A 21,773-nucleotide genomic window follows, 5' to 3' on the forward strand; every position below is an offset into this window, starting at 1 on the left:
AGGTGTGAAACTGCTTTAAACAGATACAATTCAAAATTTAAACAGATCTGTTGGTAACTACTGGACAGATTTGAATCTGTCTGGGCAGTTTTATAACTGCTGAACAGATCTGTCTGGTCAGTTTCAATCTATCCGAAATTCAACAGTTTGAAAAACTGTTCAGATTAACTAATCAATTGTGGAATTCAGATTTGAAAAGAGACACAAAATTTTTGGACAAAAATATGAATTCAAATACATTTTGAAATTTAAATAACAAGAAAAAATTTTGTCCAAAAAATTAATGTTAGAACCGACCCGACCCACAACCCACACCCGCGCCCAGCACGGCTCGACCGGACAGACGATGGCGGCGCGCGCGTGTATGGTGGTTTGGACTAAGGTTCACTTTGTCCATAACTCCTCCCTCCTACAAACTTGGGGCCCAACCCAAGTTAGTACACCAAGAGCTTATATACTCACAAAAGCTCTCTTCAAGTTTCAATATGGGACAACCCATTTCAAGGAAACCCATATTTACTTCTTTAATTGTCCATTCCACGAACCCGAAAACAACGTCAACTTTCCATCCACTCATAAATGGTTTTGACAAACCGTCTTCACCGTATGGCTTGCCATGAGGTAAGGAACATGTCACATCTTCGGATCCACCCCACAAGACGTGTGGACCCCACTCAATTTTGGGCTTAAAGATGGCCCAAAATAAGCCTAAAAAAAAAATTGATTTTTCCAGCAATCCCCTACATGAATGATATTTAACGGAGAGAAAATGCAACAACATGATCTAATTATAGAGAGTACAAAAATTGGAAATATTCTACAAAGAATAGGTAGCTTTTGGCTTTGAATCTTCCATTGTGAGGCACTATTGAATTTACTAGCTAACTAGTGAACATGATGTCTTGAGCTGTTCAGCCGTTTGTGTAAACCAAGACAATAGAATTCACACAATATATTACCAGATACAGTTTAGCCCTCACTATTGTGTTCATTTTAGTCCTAAACAACCTAGTCTTTCATGAGTGCTCTAGAGAATTATAGCCCTTTGCAAATCTCATAGAACCGGCCTAGTTCACACTCACATAGGTGATTCTTATGAAGAGTATCCTGCCATACTCCACTAGGTTTACCTAGATATAAGAATCATTAAAAGTATTACTTAACCTAAAACGTTGCAGACATCACTATTTTCTCATAAAAATTGATAGGAGTTGGACTTCCCAGTGATCCTTTTGAGTCATACACAACTCGGTTGTCCTTTTGAACCTAGATCTTGGGATCTCCAGTCAATTAGGTTGGGTTGCCGTTGTGGTAACTCTTATTTAATAGGCTTAAGTCTCATTCCCTTCGATAAATTCTCTACTAACTCCCTTGCTAACCCTTTGGTTACTGGATCCACTATATTGTCTTTAGACTTCACATATTCAATGGAAATAATTTCATTAGAGAGTAGTTGTCTCACGATGTTATGTCGACAACGAATGTGTCATGACTTACCGTTATACATATGACTATGTGCTCTACCAATTGCTGATTGACTATCACAATGTATGCATATAGCAGGCACTGGATTTTGGCCACATTGAAATATTTTTAAGAAAGTGGCAAAGCCATTTTGCTTCTTTCCCAGCTTTATCTAAAGCTATGAATTCTGATTCCGTAGTAGACCTAGTAATGCAAATCTATTTGGAAGATTTTCAAGATACAACCGCACCACCAAGAGTAAAGACATACCCACTGGTGGAGTTTGAGTCTCTAGTATCCGATATCTAATTTACATCACAGTATCCTTCAAGTACTACTGGATATCTAGTATAATTAAACCCAATGTTACGAGTAAATCTGAGGTATTTTAGAACCCTTATAATTGCTTTCCTATAGCGATCCCGGTTTTCCCTTCCTTGTTTATTGTATTCCAGACTTGGTTCCGTGGATGTGTTGTTGTCTTATTCTCATTCCCACCCTTTGTACTTTGTATTTGAGTCTTGGGTTGTGTTGGGCAGGTTTGAAATAGGTTGGTTGTGTTTAGAAACCAAGAGTTGATGCCCAGATTTTGGCCTTCACGCTCCAGCGGGGCTTTTGGCGCTCGAGCAGGCCCTTTGCTTTTGTTCCTCCGCTCGAGCGGGGAGTTTGACGCTCGAGCGGGATTATTCATCTCTCAGTATTTTTGTCCTGCAGGTCATCGGACGCTCGAGCGTCCACTTTCACGCTCGAGCGGGGACCTTCGTCTGCAGAACTTCTAGAAGTGTGCAATCGACGCTCGAGCAGCGCTTTTGACGTTCGAGCGTGAGTCTGTGTCTGACGCTCGAGCAGGGCATTCCATGCTCGAGCGGACTGTGTATTATATCAGTCCGAGTTTTTGCATTTTGAATCACTTTTTCGGGCCATTCTCTCTCTCTAACTTCTCAAAACCCTCATTTCAGAGCTCATCTCTCTAGAATACAACTTCTGTCTAAGAAATCATCTAGTTTGAGTGTGTTTCTATCCTAGTCCCTTTGTAAAAAGTATGGAGCTTGGTGTGGGCTACTTTTCAATCCGAAAATCTTTGGGTTTGGAGCATTTCGAGTTTCATTATCTTCTCCATTTGGTCTCTCCATTTGAGGTAGGGATAACCTACTCTATTTTATGAGTTTTAACATAAATTTTGGTCATTGTGATTAGATGGCGTTGATTGGTAATTTTGGGAAAGTTAGGGTTTGATTTGAGGTTATAAAAAGGGGATTTTTCAAAAGGTAAAATCCATGTGTATGTGAGGTTATGAAAAATGGAATTATTGTGGTTGAATTGATGAAAATGAGCCTTAGGGCTAATGTTGGGGAAAAGCCCTAATTTAATGTGCCCAATTAATTTGAATAATTAATTTGGGAAAATTGTGTAATTGAGTTGAAATTCATGGAACGTCGATGGTGTAGTTGGATAATTTAATCACTCACTTATGAGAACGTCGATATTTTATCTGTTGATAAATTTATTATCTGTTTAGAGATAACTACTTTGGGCTATCGGTGGAGGATAGTCTTGATTGTTGTAGACATTGTATGATGATTAGGGAAAACTGAAACTAATCACGTTGAATATATCATTGAACATGACGGTTGGAATAATACAGCAAATGTGTGTATTGATTGATCATTGTATATGATAAGTGTTTAAATACATTGTATATGTATATTGTTTGGGAAGAGATAGGGGATGTACTACATGGTTTGAGAGGAGATAAGGGATGGACTCCACTGATACAGCAAATCTGTGTATCACTTGAAATATGGAAGTGTTGAAGTATGGAAGTGTTTTAATATGAGTTATATTCTCATGTGAATTGTGAAGTATGAAAGTGTTTTAATATGAGTTATAGTCTCATTGAATTGTTTGGCCAGGTTCTGAGCCATAATTGTGAATCGAAACTGTATAAGTGAAGGAAACTGAAATGAAAAATGGATGTACTTGATGTTGAATTGAAAAGTGTTGTAAGTTGGTTTATAAGTGTCAACCATATATCAAATGTTATTGTTTTAGTTATTTCTCATCCTTGGTTTAGTATATCTCTACTGGGTATTGGTTCACCTTATATGGTACATCATTTTCAGGTTCAAGGTGATATGCCACCTCTAAGGACATAGCTTGGGAGGCTTAGAGACTGAAGATCCCTTTTTGTTGTTTACTTTTTTTTTGTGTGTATTACATGTAACTTCAAGCCGAGGGCTTAATGTGTATGAATTAGTACTCTCTTTTTTTGTAACCAAGTGTTGGCTTGGAAAGTTATAAGCCCGTAGGGCATTTACTTTTGTTGTCAACATGTAATACTTTTGTGATAAATACTCTGATAAATAGATATACACTTTATTCTCTTGAATATATTGTCAATTTCTTGTATCATAAATGTATGAATTATGAGTTTATTTTGAGGGCGTTACAACTTGGTATCAGAGTGTACCGTGTTCGAATACTTTGGGTACGCAGGAAGTAGTTAGTACCACAATGGGTTTGTCTTGCTTGTTAGAGACTTATGCATGATGTTTTATGTTTATTTGATAACATGTTTATGTGACTATATGGGTATGTGATTTAGTTTCTAGGATGTTGATTGAATCCTTGGGTTTCCGGGAGTCCTGTTGGAAAAGCACCTGATCAATGCTGTTTCTGTGATACCCCTGTTCCGTATTTTGCTAATTTATCCTCCTTATGCATATGATTATGTGTTTGTTATGATTTTAAGTGTTATTTATATGATATATGTGGTTTTGAATTTCTATCTGTTCACCGTAGGGATATCTGTTGGATTATCTGCTTCGGAATTTAAATTGAAGGCCTTATCGGCCACGAAACCTGAAATTGATTACGCCATTGTGATTAACATAATTTTTAGAGCCTACGGTGAAATTTAATTGGAAATTGATTAGGATCAAATTAATTAGATTAAATTAATGTATTAAGTGCCCAATTGTTTTATAATAAAATAATGTGTTGAGTGGGGGCCTTAATACACTCTCCTTTCATTCTTTTGAACTCAAAAATCTGAGGGATACAATTGCGAGAGAGAGAGGGGCCGATCATAGAGTGTGAGGGGGGAGAAATTGTGCAATTTTGGCTCAAAGCTTGGAAACCTTGAAGATTTCCCAAGAATTTTTTATAGATTGTGAGAATCAAAGCTCCTAGGTGAGTATTTCATGGATTTTTGTTTGTAATTTTGTATATTCAAGTTAGTCGGGTAATCAAGAGTAAGTTTGGCAAGAAATTAAGTTAATTTTGTTGAAATTAAAGCCAATAGATGCATGCATGTATATAATTATCTTGAATTTGCATAATTGAGCTTGAATTACATGACTCGTGTTAAATTTTGGTTGAAATCCATGTATTTGACCATCTTTTCATCATATGGGGTGAGAATGAGGGTTATATGTCACATGCATGTACAATCCATGGGAGTAGAAGCTTTGAATGCATGAAGTTGTTATGTTAGTGATGAATTTGGTGGAAAATGAGCCATGCATGGATTTGATTTATGAAATTGAGCTTCAAAATGTTGTAATTTAGTGTTTGTATCATGTTAGCACACATATATATGAAGTTTGAGCCAAAATCATGCATTTGGAGCCTTTGAATTCGAAGTTGGATCGCAAGAACACATTCTGGATTTTCCAGAAATTTGATGTCCGCTCGAGCGGGGAAACCGCCGCTCGAGCGTGAATTTCGTGCACCTAGTATTTTTGTGCAGGCATGATGTCCGCTCGAGCGGGGAAGTCCACGCTCGAGCGGGGATCTATGTAGGATGGACTTCCGCTCGAGTGCCAGAATCCACGCTTGAGCGTAAAAATGACATAACCAGTACTTTTGCAGACCTCATGGGTCCGCTCGAGCAGGGAAGTCCACGCTCAAGCGGGGACGCTGTTTCTGAAAATTTTGTGTGATCGTTCTGTGTTTCGTTTTCCATTCTCTTTCACTTGCAAGCACTCTTAGGCATGCATTAAGCATTGTAATTGAGTTAAAGAGATAAGAATGAAGCCTAAAGAGGAATATGTGAATTAAAGAACGGATTGAATCGTTTGTGACCCATATGTGCTATGTGATGTGTAGGGTCAAGCTCCAGGACAAATCCACAAGCCGATCACTGTGAGCAATATCTGATATCTGAAATATGTTGTTGTCCAAATTGCTTACTTCTATGTAAGTTTTATAAGTTCATTGATTCGTTTGGTGGACAATGGTTGTTATACTAAATGAATGGGCCAAAGGCCGTTTTGATAAGAACAAATGAATGGGCCAAAGGCCGATTGACATAAATGATTGGGCCAAAGGCCGATTGACATAAATGATTGGGCTGAAGGCCGATTGACATGAATGATTGGGTCGAAGGCCGATTGACATAAATGGTTGGGCCAAAGGCCGTTTTGACAGAAATGAAAGTTTGACATGCATGAATGGGCTAGAGGCCAGTTTGACATGCATGAATGGGCTAGAGGCCAGTTTGACATGCATGAATGGTCCAGAGGCCAGTTTGATATGAAAGTTTGAAAGGCCTAAAAGGCCAGTTTGATATGGAAGTTTGAAAAGGCCAAATGCCAGTTTGACACGAATGACAGTTTGACACTAATGAATTGGGCCCGAGACCGTATGATGTGTTTGGAACCGCAGTTACTTAACTTACATATGTCTATGTATGTATGTATTAGTAGAAATGTAAATTGGGCCCAAGGCCGTTTGATGTATATTGTTCCAATGTATATTCTTTATTTGATATTATTCACTGGGTTTTCGCTCACGCTCATTCATGTGTTCGTAGGTGAGCCAAGAGAAGTTCAAACACAGCCCTAGTGAGGTCTGTATGGAACAACTAAGGTTTTGAAGAGTCAGCCCTTGCGTCTCACGCACGAGACACGTCTTCGCCCTTCTGCCATTCAATGTTATTTTGTCATGTCGGCGAGGACTTTGGTGTACGTCTATATATAGCTTTGTTTTGGCTGACTTAGATTTGAATGATCCTGTCTATATAGAACTTCATGTTACTACACTTTCTATTGTGAGTTATTAACATATGTATGTATGGAATGTTATGATGTCCATATAAGCACGGCTCTATGGACAAAGTTTTAAATTTGCTTCCGATTTGGCCCCTTTACTCTGATGAGTTTTGTCTTATTTGGTTTGAGGCCGTAGGTAATCTATTGATTACTGGTCGGTTATGGCCTTAACCCATAGGGGCGGGTTTGGGTCGTGACAGAGTGGTATCGGAGCACGAGTTAATAACTCACACACTTGTCCAAAAGAGCAATAAGCATCTATAGAAGATCTAGGATGCATTCATGTGATAAGTATGAATCTGAAAGCATCAAGAATACGCTTAAATGTTAATGTGAACGATTATATATTATAAGTTTGTGATTCGCTTGCATTGCAAATTGTTTGAATACATATGCTTTTAGTATTTGCATACCTGTGAATCTTTTGTACAAAGTATAATGCAAGTTTAATCAAATATTGAGAACATGTGATAATATGAGGTATGAATTGTTACACTGATGTGTACAACAAGTTTGTTTTGTTATAATGCACATACATGAACATATGAATCATGAAAAGTTGCCTATGTGCATTTGATTATGCCAATGGGTGTCTATGTGAAATATGAACATGATTTGAGTATATAACTACTTAGTAAATGTTCAGCATGCGATATCTGATAAGTATGCAATCATCTGTTACGTATGTGATTAATTGTGTCTTGTCGATATGTAAAACGAGAAAATAACAATGTGCCTATGTGCGAATGTACCCATGTGTATCTGTGTTTATTTTTGTATTGGGCACCCTAGTAATCGGCAAGGTTTAATAAGAGTTTGTGTAGAGAGTGGGTAAATTAAGGGCATATGAGCTGGAAGGCTCTTCCACAGCCCGACTTGATAGACTGGAAAGAATAGTACAAGAAATGATAGAGATTTTGAGAGAACAACGTCAGTTGCCACCATCAATGTAAGAAACGCCGAGGGGTTTATTATCGGACTTCTGGGCTCGTTATAGGTGTGGTAAAATGGACCATATGGTAAGGAATTGTCCTAGAACTGGACAAAATGTGAATAAATCTTCTGTCTCAGCTAATCAGGATAGAGTAATTGCACTCATCCCAGAAAGCACTCAGAATACTACGATCGTTACCCCAGGTATCTGTACTGTTTATAAACGAATGCTTATGTGATGATTGATTCTAAATTAGTACATGTGCACATCTTTGCTTGGGATATTAATTAATTTGGATCGGCATTTTTTTCGTGTCTGCTACATGTGTATGTAGATTGGTTAGACCCACAAGATCGAGATCATATTCATTGAATGTATTGGGATATCGATTAACTTTGTACATGCACATGTACATCTGGACCTATGCTCGGGGTAATTTATTATATTACTATCTTTAAAGACTGAACCACTGGAATTATGACTCTGTGATTGTGTGACCGGGTTGAGCACCCCAAATAATGAACTCTATAAATTGCGAGATCGTGTATTCTGATTGATAGAAAATTGAATGGACTATGTAACTATATCAAGCTTGACTCATCAACCTATGTTTTGTGACTGATTTGGAACTTCTGCGTGACAAATCCTGTATTATGTGTAACTGAAGAACTTTGCTTAATGTGTTACTGTGTACCATGTGCTCGCATAGAAGACCTATTTGAGAATTTCTATGCTGATTATGATATATATCTCCTGATATGAACGCCTACATATGCATCTACACCCAAACTTGTGTGGACAATGCTATATTGTACATGACTTGAAATACTTTGATATGAACAGATGTGATGAATGACTCCGATATGACTTTGAGGACTGATGAACTTAGAACAGTTGTGAAACTATCAACCACGTACCTAAGCAAACAAAGTATGCCTTACAGAACCAAATGTACTCTATTTGAGAAAAAATTTATCTGATTTGATCCGATAGAACCTTTGTTTGATTTGGCCTGGTAGAACCCTCATTGGATATAATTTGATGGGACCTTTGTTTGACTTAAATTGGAAAGACCTTTACTTGGATTGATCGATAAGACCCTTTATCTAATCTGATTTTGTAAAAAGGGGATTAAGAATCGTGTAGAAATAAATGGCCAGATTATTCTTGGCAGAAAAACTTATAGACCCAAAACTTGAATCCGTTTGGAGTACTTGACTTATTTGAAAGACCTTTTGTGGGCTATCAACAGACCGATCTACCCATGAACACTATGAAGAACCGACCTATAGTTGTTGGAGACATACGTGTTACAAGTGAATGGGATCGAGCAATTCCAGTGATTGGGAGTTTTATGGAACAATGCTTGTGTATTGTCACCTTCTTGTTTGTTTGACGCTATGGGAACCGATAGCGGCAAATTGATTTGACTATAAGCAGTACTGAACATTTATCCTTGACTGATCAGAATATGTTTTGTATGGGAGAGTAGTTGCTTCGGTGTTATCGGATTTTAGGAAATCAGGTTATGGTGAGTGGTATTGTGTTTGTTTGATGACATTCTTGGGACGTCCTTTCGTGCTAGGGGACGTTAAGCTTATGTAGCACCCTTGTTGAGTCACCTCTTTTGCCACCGACGGTTTTGTACGGGTGGGTTTGTTTAATCGATCTCGGGTCGGCCACCAACGGTCGTGAACAGGTGTACTTTGATTTCGAGACGATTATTCCTTTGTTTTGTCCGGAATGTCATCCTTTGGTATTATGTAGATGTTATTAACATCCAAGAAGCTTTTAAAAACCCTGATTGTTCGAAAGTATGTGAATTCAATACGCCTAGTGTAAATAACCACTCAGTGCCATTGTATTCTGCAATTTGGGCTCTAAGGATGTGTAAATTGTGCTTAATGTATGATTGACTCCTTTAATATTGTCTTTGACATCATGGGGATTTGTATATGTATTGCCTTATGCATTTGACGATTATCAGATAATATGGAAAGACTCGATAGAACAGGGGATTGAATGTGGATTGAATTGTAAACCGTAAACTGTTGAATGAATTGAGGACACGTGTATTGTGTTAGAAATTGATTGCTTCGATGCTACCTTTGTTGATTCGGGAATCAGTATCTAGATCCACTTCATATTCTTGAAGACTTTTGGTTAACCTTGGATAACTGTGATGAGTCACTGAACTAAATACCAAATCGGATTGTGAATTGTGGAATTATTGAAGAATGAATTGAACCTTTGTGACAAGGGAATAGACCGAACTTCTGTGATAAAGTTAGCTGGCATCCGAAATAAATATGTTGGTAACCTACCTTGAAGAGGACAATTGGTGAAATTGTGCCTAAATATTTTCGGTGCTAACAAGTCAAAGTCAAATATCAGATATTGGTGGAACTACTTCGACATCTCTCTATTTCGGAATGGAAATTGGGATATGTGACTACGAATTTCATTGTGGGGCTGCCTTGGACACCGAGGGTATAAGTCCCGTTTGGGTTATTGTATATAGGATTACTAAGTTTGTTCATATTCTCTCTGTAAAATCGTTGCGTGATACTTATAGACTAGCGACTGTTTACATCGACAAGATTGCTCGTTTGCATGGGGATCCTAGTATCTATTGTTTTGGACAGGGATCCTAAAATGTGTTTGAATTCTAGCAAGCCTTCAACAGGCGATGAGAACTAGATTGTGAGTCAGCGCTACCTCCCATCCGCTAATTGATGTATAATTAGAAAGAACTTTTGGGAGAAATGCTCCAAATATGTTCAGCAGATCTTTCAGGGAATTTCAAAAGTCTATTCATTGTTGGCAGACTCTGCTTACAACAACAGCTTGCACTCTAGTTTCGGTATGGCACCATATAAGCCTTGTATAGAAGAGAAAGGTAAGTCTCTGACTGATTGAGAACTAAGTGTTGCTTGATTTTGGGACTAAGTAAATGGCTATCAAAAAGGACTGGAACCGTTAAATGAAAAGTGTTACGAATTGTGTTTGACTAAAGGTAAAATAAGTTTGGAGGACCAAACTTCCTAAAGGGGGGAAGACTGTGATACCCCTGTTCCGTATTATGCTAATTTATCCTCCTTATGCATATGATTATGTGTTTGTTATGATTTTGAGTGTCATTTATATGAATATATGTGGTTTTGAATTTCTATCTGTTCACCGTAGGGATATCTGTTGGATTATCTGCTTCGGAATTTAAATTGAAGGCCTTATCGGCCACGAAACCCAAAATTGATTACGCTATTGTGATTAGCGTAATTTTTAGAGCCTACGGTGAAATTTAATTGGAAATTGATTTGGATCAAATTAATTAGATTAAATTAATGTATTAAGTGCCCAATTGTTTTATAATAAAATAATGTGTTGAGTGAGGTCCTTAATACACTCTCCTTTCATTCTTTTGAACTCAAAAATCTGAGGGATACAATTGTGAGAGAGAGATGGGCTAGCCATAGAGTGTGAGGGGGAGAAATTGTGCAATTTTGGCTCAAAGCTTGGAAACCTTGAATATTTCCCAAGAATTTGTTATAGATTGTGAGAATCAAAGCTCCTAGGTGAGTATTTCATGGATTTTAGTTTGTAATTTTGTGTATTCAAGCTAGTTGGGTAATCAAGAGTAAGTTTGGCATGAAATTAAGTTAATTTTGTTGAAATTAAAGCCAATAGATGCATGCATGTATATAATTGTCTTGAATTTGCATAATTGAGCTTGAATTACACGACTCATGTTAAATTTTGGTTGAAATCCATGTATTTGACCATCTTTTCATCATATGGGGTGAGAATGAGGGTTATATGTCACATGCATGTACAATCCATGGGAGTAGAAGCTTTGAATGCATGAAGTTGTTATGTTAGTGATGAATTTGGTGGAAAATGAGCCATGCATGGATTTGATTTATGAAATTGAGCTTCAAAATGTTGTAATTTAGTGTTTGTATCATGTTAGCACACATATATATGAAGTTTGAGCCAAAATCATGCATTTGGAGCCTTTGAATTTGAAGTTGGAGCTCAAGAACACATTCTGGATTTTTCAGAAATTTGATGTCCGCTCGATCGGGGAAATCGCCGCTCGAGCGTGAATTTCGTGCTCCTAGTATTTTTGTGCAGGCATGATGTCCGCTCGAGTGGGGAAGTCCACGCTCGAGCGGGGATCTATGTAGGATGGACTTCCGCTTGAGCGCCAGAATGCACGCTCGAGCGTAAAAATGACATAGCCAGTAGTTTTGCAGACCGCATGGGTCCACTTGAGCGAGGAAGTCCACGCTCGAGCGGGGACCCTGTTTCTAAAAATTTTGTGTGATCGTTCTGTGTTTCGTTTTCCGTTCTCTTTCACTTGCAAGCACTCTTAGGCATGCATTAGGCATTGTAATTGAGTTAAAGAGATAAGAATGAAGCTTAAAGTTGAATATGTGAATTAAAGAACGGATTGAATCGTTTGTGACCCATATGTGTTATGTGATGTGTAGGGTCAAGCTCCAGGGCAAATCCACAAGCCGATCACTGTGAGTAATATATGATATCTGAAATATGTTGTTGTCCAAATTGCTTACTTCTATGTAAGTTTTATATGTTCATTGATTCGTTTGGTGGACAATGGTTATTATACTAAATGAATGGGCCAGAGGCCGTTTTGATAAGAACGAATGAATGGGCCGAAGGCCGTTTTGACAGGAATGAATGGGTCGAAGGCCGTTTTGAGATGAATGATTGGGCCGAAGGCCAATTGACATAAATGATTGGGTCGAAGGCCGATTGACATAAATGGTTGGGCCAAAGGCCGTTTTGACACAAATGAAAGTTTGACATGCATGAATGGGCCAGAGGCCAGTTTGATAGGCATGAGTGGGCCAAAGGCCAGTTTGACATGCATGAATGGGCCAGAGGCCAGTTTGATGTGAAAGTTTGAAAGGCCTAAAAGGCCAGTTTGATATGAAAGTTTGAAAGGCCTAAAAGGCCAGTTTGATATGGAAGTTTGAAAAGACCAAAGGCTAGTTTGACACGAATAACAGTTTGACACGAATGAAAGTTTGACATGAATAATAGTTTGACCCTAATGAATTGGGCTCGAGGCCGTATGATTTGTTTGGAACCGCAATTACTTAACTTACATATGTCTATGTATGTATCTATTAGTAGAAATGTAAATTAGGCCCAAGGCCGTTTGATGTATATTGTTCCAATGTATATTCTTTATTTGATATTATTCATTGGGCTTTCGCTCACGCTCATTCATGTGTTTGTAGGTGAGCCAAGAGAAGTTCAAACCCAGCTCCAGTGAAGTTTGTATGGAATAACTAAGGTTTTGAAGAGTCAGTCCTTGCATCTCACGCACGAGACACATCTTCGCCCTTCTGCCATTCTATGTTATTTTGTCATGTCGGCGAGGAATTTGGTGTATGTCTGTAAATAGCTTTGTTTTGGCTGACTTAGATTTGAATGATCCTGTCTGTATAGAACTTCATGTTACTATACTTTCTGTTGTGAGTTATTAACATATGTATGTATGGAATGTTATAATGTGCATATAAGCACGGCTCTATGGACAAAGTTTTAAATTTGCTTCCGATTTGGCCCCTTTACTCTGATGAGTTTTGTCTTATTTTGTTTGAGGTCATAGGTAATTTATTGATTACTGGCCGATTATGGCCTTAACCCATAGGGGCGGGTTCGGGTCGTGACAGTTTCTAACTGGAACTCTAGCAACGTCTCGAGACTGTCATTATCCGGAAATGAAATTCGTAAGTGCTTATGTGATTATGTGTTTACGTGGATTGAATTACTGTTGTCCAATGCATTAGGACGCAAGTGTTGTAGCTTCGGCACATTTATGAATGTGCTAATGATCTTCGTTACCTTTATTAGGATGCTAGGACGAAGACGTGGTGGTAGGCGAGGTAGGCCTAGGAGGCAGGAGATGCCTATACCGGATGAGATTCCGGCACAGCAGGAGGGTGTTGGTCAGGCCAATGTGGCCAAGCTAGTAGGTCAGCAGGCCATGGGTGCCTTAGCCCGCGAGATGGCAGGAGCATTGAGGGAATCCATGGACATTCTCAGAGCTGAGAATCAAGTCCAGGCCCATGTTACTGAGGCAGGGCCTTCCTTTCTAAAGAGGGAGTTTTTCCGGTCCAATCCGGATGAGTTTCTGGGGAATCCGAAAGAGCCACTTAAGGCTGATGAGTGGCTTGAGCAGATGACGAAGACGTTTGAGATGCTTGGCATCGAAGACGAGGCTTTGAAGGTGACCTTGGCGTCCTTCCAGCTGAAGGGAGACGCGGGTCAGTGGTGGAAGTTTGTTCGGGGCCGTATTGGCCAGACTTGGGAGGCTTTTATTGACGCCTTCCAGGAAAAGTTTTTGTCTCCCGCTGTCAGAGAGAAGTTGAGAGATCAGTTCTGTCAGCTCAAGCAGCTAAGTTCATCAGTGGCCGAGTTTGAGGCCGCATTTGCCAGTTTGTCTAGGTTTGCACCTGAGCTAGTGGCGTCTGAGGAACGCCGTTGCCTGGAGTTTGAAAGGAAGTTGAGGCACAGACTCAAGGTTAGGGTTGCTGGGTCCATGATTCGGGAGTATGGACACCTTGTGGATGCTGCGGCCCATATGGAGATTATTATGCACGAGGAGGAGGAGAGGTTAAGGGGCTCCAAGAGGAGTCAGGATGGCCAGGGAGATGGCAGGAGACAGAGAGTTTCTAACCCTCAGCAGTCACAGGGTGCTTTTGTGAGATCTACCTTTCCAGTGCCGAGTTTAGGTTCTAGGAGAGGCAGTTAGGGTGACGCTACTTGTTACAAATGTGGTCAGCTAGGCCACAAGTCTCCAGCTTGCCCGCAAAGGGGAGGAGGGCAGAGAGCAGCTTCATCTTTGGCTCGTCCTTAGAGCCAGAGCCAGGGCAGAGGTCAATCGATTTCTTGTTACCAGTGTGGTCAGGCGGGGCACCTGAAGAGGTTTTGCTCGCAGTTGAGTGGCACATCTGGTGCATCTGGTTTGAGGCAGACTCAGAGTCATCAGCCAGCTCAGTCAGTTCAGGCCTCGAGGGCCAATCAGGGAGCCTCATCATCTCAGTCTGTACAGCAGACTTATGCTCTGAGAGGTGAGCAGGTAGATCAGAGACTTTCAGGGCGTGTGTATGCTGTTACTGCGCAGAATCTTGTACCGACTCCATCTGTTGTGAGAGGTACCTTTTTGTTTTGTAACTCGGTTGCTAATGTGTTGATTGATACGGGTGCATCCCATTCCTTTATATCTACTGCATTTGCATCTGTTTTGGGGTTGGAGTTGGCGCAATTAGTATCTCCTATTTGTGTTGTATCACCTATTGGGGGTGAGTTGATTTTGAAGCAGGGGTGTAGGGGTTGTGATATTGAGGTCGCCGACCGTCGGCTTTCATTTTATTTTATAGTTATGGCTATGTCAGGTTTTGACGTGATTTTGGGTATGGACTGGTTGTCGTCATACCGAGCTGTTATTGATTGCTATCGCTAGAGGGTTACGGTATGTACCTTGAGCGGGGATTGTTTTCACTTCTTGGGGGATCGGGTTGGTAGTGTTTTGCCACCAGTGTATGATCCGCGAGGGCAGAGTGAGCTTAGTTGTCTTCTCGCTAGCTGTATGAGTAGTGAGTGTGATGAGACCCAGACTGTATTGTCGAGAGTAGTTTGTGAGTACTCGGACGTCTTTCCCGAGGATCTTGTTAGTTTGCCACCCCATTGAGAGGTGGAGTTTCCTATTGATTTAGTGCCCGGCACAGCACCAATTTCCATGGCACCTTACCATTTTGCCCCAGCCGAGTTGAGTGAGTTGAAGATTCTACTCCAGGAATTGCTAGATAAGGGCTTTATCCGCCCTAGTACTTCACCGTGGGGAGCATCGGCCCTCTTTGCTAAGAAGAAAGATGGGGCTTTGAGACTTTGTATCGATTACCGGAAATTGAATCGGGCTATGGTTAAGAACAAGTACCCTAGGCCTCGTATTTATGATCTATTTGACCAGTTAAAAGGGTCTCATTGTTTCTCTAAGATAGACTTGAGATCGGGTTACCATCAGATGTGGGTCAGGGAGGAGGATATCCTGAAGACGGCATTCCGTACGCGGTATGGCCATTATGAGTTTCTGGTGATGCCTTTTGGGCCCACCAATACACCGGCAGTGTTTATGGATTTGATGAACCGAATATTCCGAGAATTCTTAGATCGTTTTGTAGAATTTTTCGTGGATGACATCCTGATTTATTCACCTTCTGAGGAGGAGCACGAGGAACACTTGAGAGTGGTTTTTGAGTTGCTTAGAGCCAATAAACTATATACCAAGTCTGGGAAGTGTGAGTTTTGGTTAACAGAGGTTAAGTTATTAGGCCATGTACTCTCCGGGGAAGGGGTGTCTGTTGATACATCCAAGATTGAGGCAGTGCAAGATTGGGCACAACCTAAGAGTGTTTTTGAAATCCGCAGTTTTCAGGGATTAGCCGAGTATTACCGCCGATTTGTGAAAGATTTTTCTAGGCTAGCTTCGCCTTTGACTAGATTGACGTAGAAAAGGGTCAAGTTTGTATGGAGTGAGACTTGTGGAAAGTCGTTCCAAGAGCTGAAAGTTAGACTTACTACCACACCAGTTCTGATTATTCCGGAGAGAGGTTTGGGTTATGTGATTTATCGTGATGCTTTAGGAGAGGGTTTGGGTTGTGTGTTGATGCAAGAGGGGAAAGTGGTAGCCTATGGCTCATGGCAGTTGAAAATACACGAGAGGAATTATCGTACACATGACCTAGAGTTAGCAACTGTAATTTTTGCCCTGAAGATTTGGAGGCACTACCTGTATGGTGAGAGGTTCGAGGTGTTCTCGGATCATAGGAGTTTGAAATATCTGTTTACACAGAGAGACTTAAATTTGAGGCAGAGAATGTGAATGGAGTTCATTGAGGATTATGACTTTGAGTTGCACTATCACCCGAGAAAGGCCAATGTTGTGGCCGATAAGGGTGAGCATGGTTCGGATTGGACCGGATTGGGATAAAATCAGGACCAATCCGTTATCTACGGTTCCTGAAAAATTGGAACCAATCCAATCCGTTTAAATCATGGAACCAATCCGAACCAATCCATTTAAATACGGATTGGATCGGTTTAGGACCACGGATTCGCATAATTAAATAACAAAAAAATATATATAACACTTTAATTTCATAAAAATATAAACATAGCATCATATTAGTTCCACAATAGCAACATCTATTTCTATAATAGCGACATACTGTGCTAGAATTTAAACAACCATAAGAAAACTGGTTTCACCATAAGTATTTAGACCATTACAAATTAAAACTAAAAACTAACAAACAAAAGTAATAAAAGAAGATATTATACGATTTTAGGTTTGAGTTTAGATTTTATATAGAATAAGAGAAGATATTATGGGGGAGGATGTATAATAAAAATATATACTATTTGTATACGGTCCGGATCGGTTCCAATCCGGAACCGTGGAGTTCAATCCGGAACCAATCCGTGTACTACGGATTTTTAATTTTTCAATCCGGAACCGAACCACGGATTCAAAAAACCAATCCAAACCTATCGGATTGGACTGGACTGGATCGGATTACGGATTTTACGGATTCCTTGCTCAGCCCTAGTGGCCGATGCCCTTAGTAGGAAATCCATTAGTGATGTAGCTTGTATAGCCATCCGGAAGTGGGAAATGTTGGGTGCACTTGGAGAGTTTGACTTACTCTTGGGTGAATCCGTTGAGTCTGCGGCCTTGTTTTCAGTAGTTGAGCAGCCTACACTTGTGAATCGAGTGTTAAAGGCACAGGGGAGTGACCTTGAGGTAGAATCCCTCAGGGAGAAGATCTCTAGTAGGAAGGTTGAGATTGGTTTGACTGTGTATCTTGATCTGAGTGTGAGATACCGAGACCGTTTGTTTGTGCCAGAGTCTTGCCGAGATGAGGTACTCCGAGAGTTTCACCATTCACGCCTTGCGGTGCATCCGGGAGGCACCAAGATGTATCGTCATTTGGGTCGCCAGTTTTGGTGGCAGAGTATGAAGAAAGATGTGGCAGTTTTTGTATCTAAGTGCCTTACTTGTCAGCAAGTGAAGGCCGAGCATCAGAGGCAAGTGGGTTTGCTGCAACCCTTGCCTATAGCTGAGTGGAAGTGGGAGCATGTCACGATGGACTTCATTGCAGGTCTTCCAAGGACTCAGCGGGGTAGTGATGCTATTTGGGTGGTTGTAGACTGGTTGACTAAGTCGGCGCACTTTATCCATATGCGCGTGAGAGATTCGGTAGATTATCTTGCCGACTTGTATGTTCGAGACATAGTGAGGTTACACGGCGTCCCAGTGTCGATCATCTCAGATAGAGATCCACGTTTTACTGCTAGGTTGTGGCAGAGTTTGCAGAGTGCCCTGCACACTAAGTTGACCTTTAGCACGGCTTATCATCCTCAGACTGACGGGCAATCCGAGCGTACTATACAGATCCTTGAGGATATGCTTCGAGGTTGTGTCCTTGACTTTAGTGGGTCGTGGGAGAGGCACTTGCCCTTGGTGGAGTTTGCCTACAATAACAGTTTCCAATCGAGTATTGGTATGATACCGTTTGAGGCCTTGTATGGCCGACCATGTGGGTCTCCAGTTTGTTGGGCCGAGGTGGGTGATGCACCTTTGTTGGGCCCGGAGTTGGTTCGGGAGACGACGGAGAAAGTTGAGCTTATCCGTAAGAGGCTTGTTACAGCCCAGAGTCGTCAAAAGTGTTATGCCGACCGTAGGAGGAGGCCTTTGGTATTTGGGGTGGGTGATCATGTTTTCTTGAAAATATCACCCAGTCGAGGATTGATGAGGTTTGGTAAGAGTGAGAAGTTATCCCCTTGATTTATTGGCCCTTTCAAGATCCTTGAGAGGATTGGCGAGGTTGCCTACCATTTAGCTTTGCTGCCACAGTTGTCCGGAGTGCATGACGTGTTTCATGTTAGTATGCTTCGGAAGTACAAGCCGGATCCATCGCATGTATTGGATTGGACCGACTTAGAAGTTGATGAGGATGCCTCGTATGAGGAGAGACCGGTTCGGGTCTTGGATAGGCGGGATTAAGTCTTGAGAGGCAAGACGATACCCTTGGTAAAAGTTTTGTGGAAACATCACGGGGTTGAGGAAGCCACTTGGGAATGCGAGTTGGAGGTCCGAGAGAAGTATCCGGATCTATTTGTGGATGTATAATTATATGTTGAATATTTTGTAGTATTGATAAACTTTAAGAGCATTGAATATGTCTTAAGTTGTAAAACATTGTGTATGTTTCAGTTTATGGAAATATTATTGAATATGCCTTGAAATTGGAAGTTTATTTTAGCATTGTGTATGTTGAATGTACTGTAGCAATGCAAATATGTCATTAACATTGAATATGTTATGGAATCATGGAATATGATATTGAAATTGATAAATTTCATGATAATGCATGTTGATAATGCACGTTGTAAGTTTTGTTGTAAATTTCATCTTGAAAGAAGATGGAATGACCGGTATTGGGTCAAGTTGATGAATGTTGACTTATAATGTGTTGAGAATTGAGAAATCATGTTTTTAAAACTTATTCATCTAATTTCGGGGATGAAATTCCTTAAGGGGGAGAGCTTATAACGATCCCGATTTTCTCTTCCTTGTTTATTGTATTTCGGACTTGGTTCCGTGGATGTGTTGTTGTCTTATTCTCATTCCCACCCTTTGTACTTTGTATTTGAGTCTTGGGTTGTATTGGGCAGGTTTGAAACAGGTTGGTTGTGTTTGGAAACCAAGAGTTGATGCCCGGATTTTGCCCTTCACGCTCGAGCGGGGCTTTTGACGCTCGAGCGGGCCCTTTGTTTGACGCTCGAGCGGGATTATTCATCTCTCAGTATTTTTGTCCTGCAGGTCATCGGACGCTCGAGCGTCCCCTTTCACGCTCGAGCGGGGACCTTCGTCTGCAGAACTTCTGGAAGTGTGCAATCGACGCTCGAGCGGCGTTTTTGACGCTCGAGCGTGAGTCTGTGTTTGACGCTCGAGCGGGGCGTTCCACGCTCGAGCGGACTGTGTATTATATCAGTCCGAGTTTTTGCATTTTGAATCACTTTTTCGGGCCATTCTCTCTCTCTAACTTCTCAAAACCCTCATTTCAGAGCTCCTCTCTCTAGAATACAACTTCTCTCTAACAAATCATCTAGTTTGAGTGTGTTTCTATCCTAGTCCCTTTGTAAAAAGTGTGGAGCTTGGTGTGGGCTACTTTTCAATCCGAAAATCTTTAGGTTTGGAGCATTTCGAGTTTCATCATCTTCTCCATTTGGTCTCTCTATTTGAGATAGGGATAACCTACTCTATTTTATGAGTTCTAACATAAATTTTGGTCATTGTGATTGGATGGCGTTGTTTGGTAATTTTGGAAAAGTTAGGGTTTGATTTGAGGTTATAAAAACGGGGTTCTTCAAAAGGTAAAATCCATGTGTATGTGAGGTTATGAAAAATGGAATTATTGTGGTTGAATTGATGAAAATGAGCCTTAGGGCTAATGTTGGGAAAAATGGAGAAAAGCCCTAATTTAATGTGCCCAATTAATTTGAATAATTAATTTGGGAAAATTATGTAATTGAGTTGAAATTCGTGGAATTGGGAAGTTGTGGGATTGGATGGTGTAGTTGGATAATTTAGTCACTCACCTATGAGAATGTCGATATTTTATCTGTTGATAAATTTATTATCTGTTTAGAGATAGCTGCTTTGGGCTATCGGTGGAGGATAGTCTTGATTGTTGTAGACATTGTATGATGATTAGGGAAAACTGAAACTAATCACATTGAATATATCTTTGAACATGACGGTTGGAATAATACAGCAAATGTGTGTATTGATTAATCATTGTATATGATGAGTGTTTAAATACATTGTATATGTATATTGTTTGGGAAGAGATAGGGGATGTACTCCATGGTCTGAGAGGAGATAGGGGATGGACTCTCAAACCTGTTTGGGAGGAGATAGGGGATGGACTCCACTGATACAGCAAATCTGTGTATCACTTGAAATATGGAAGTGTTGAAGTATGGAAGTATTTTAATGTGAGTTATATTCTCATGTGAATTGTGAAGTATGAAAGTGTTTTAATATGAGTTATAGTCTCATTGAATTGTTTGGCCAGGTTCTGAGCCATACTTGTGAATTGAAACTGTATAAGTGAAAGAAACTGAAATGAAAAATGGATGTACTTGATGTTGAATGAAAAGTGTTGTAAGTTGGTTTATATGTGTCAACCATATATCAAATGTTATTGTTTTAGTTATTTCTCGTTATTGGTTTAGTGTATCTCTACTGGGCATTGGTTCACCCTATATGGGACATCATTTTCAGGTTCAGGTGATATGCCACCTCCAAGGACATAACTTGGGAGGCTTAGAGGCTGAAGATCCCTTTTTGTTGTTTACTTTTTTTTGTGTATTACACGTAAATTCAAGCCGAGGGCTTAATGTGTATGAGTTAGTACTCTCTTTTTTTGTAACCAAGTGTTGGCTTGGAAAGTTGTAAGCCCGTAGGGCATTTACTTTTGTGACAAATACTCTGATAAATAGATATACACTTTATTCTCTTGAATATATTGTCAATTTCTTGTGTCATAAATGTATGAATTATGGGTTTATTTTGAGGGCGTTACATTTCCAGTGTTCTACTCCTAAATTACTCTTTACTTACTACATAAGTTATATCCGGACGAGTGCAGTTCATCAAGTACATTAAGCTTCCAATAATTTCGGCATACTCTAATTGAGAAATACTTTCCTGTACATTCTTAGAAAGAAACAAATTAACATCCATAGGTGTTCTAGCAAGATGATCATCATCTTTGCTAAATTTGTCAAGTATTTTCTCAATGTAATGAGATTGTGACAAAGCATAACCTTTTGATGTTTTGGTAATTTTCATATAAAGAATTACATCAGCAATCCCCATGTCTTTCATGTCAAAATGTTTATTCCACATTTTCTTGGTAGTTTTAATCATTTCATTATTACTACCTATGATGAGCATATCATCCACATAAAGACATACTATAACATAATCGTTGCTAGTGTTTTTAATACAAACACATTTGTCACATTCATTAATTTTGAATCCATTTGACATCATTGCCTTGTCAAATTTCTCATGTCATTGCTTTAACACTTGTTTTAAACCATATAATAATTTAATCAATTTATACATTTTTTTTTCTTTTCCTAGAATAGAAAATCCTTCAAGTTGTTCCATGTAAATTTCTTCATCTAACTCACCATTTAAGAAAGCG

This window comes from Camellia sinensis, chromosome 10, assembly GCF_055761805.1.
Source record: "Camellia sinensis isolate YWXY chromosome 10, ASM5576180v1, whole genome shotgun sequence".
In the NCBI taxonomy this organism is placed as follows: Eukaryota; Viridiplantae; Streptophyta; class Magnoliopsida; order Ericales; family Theaceae; genus Camellia; species Camellia sinensis.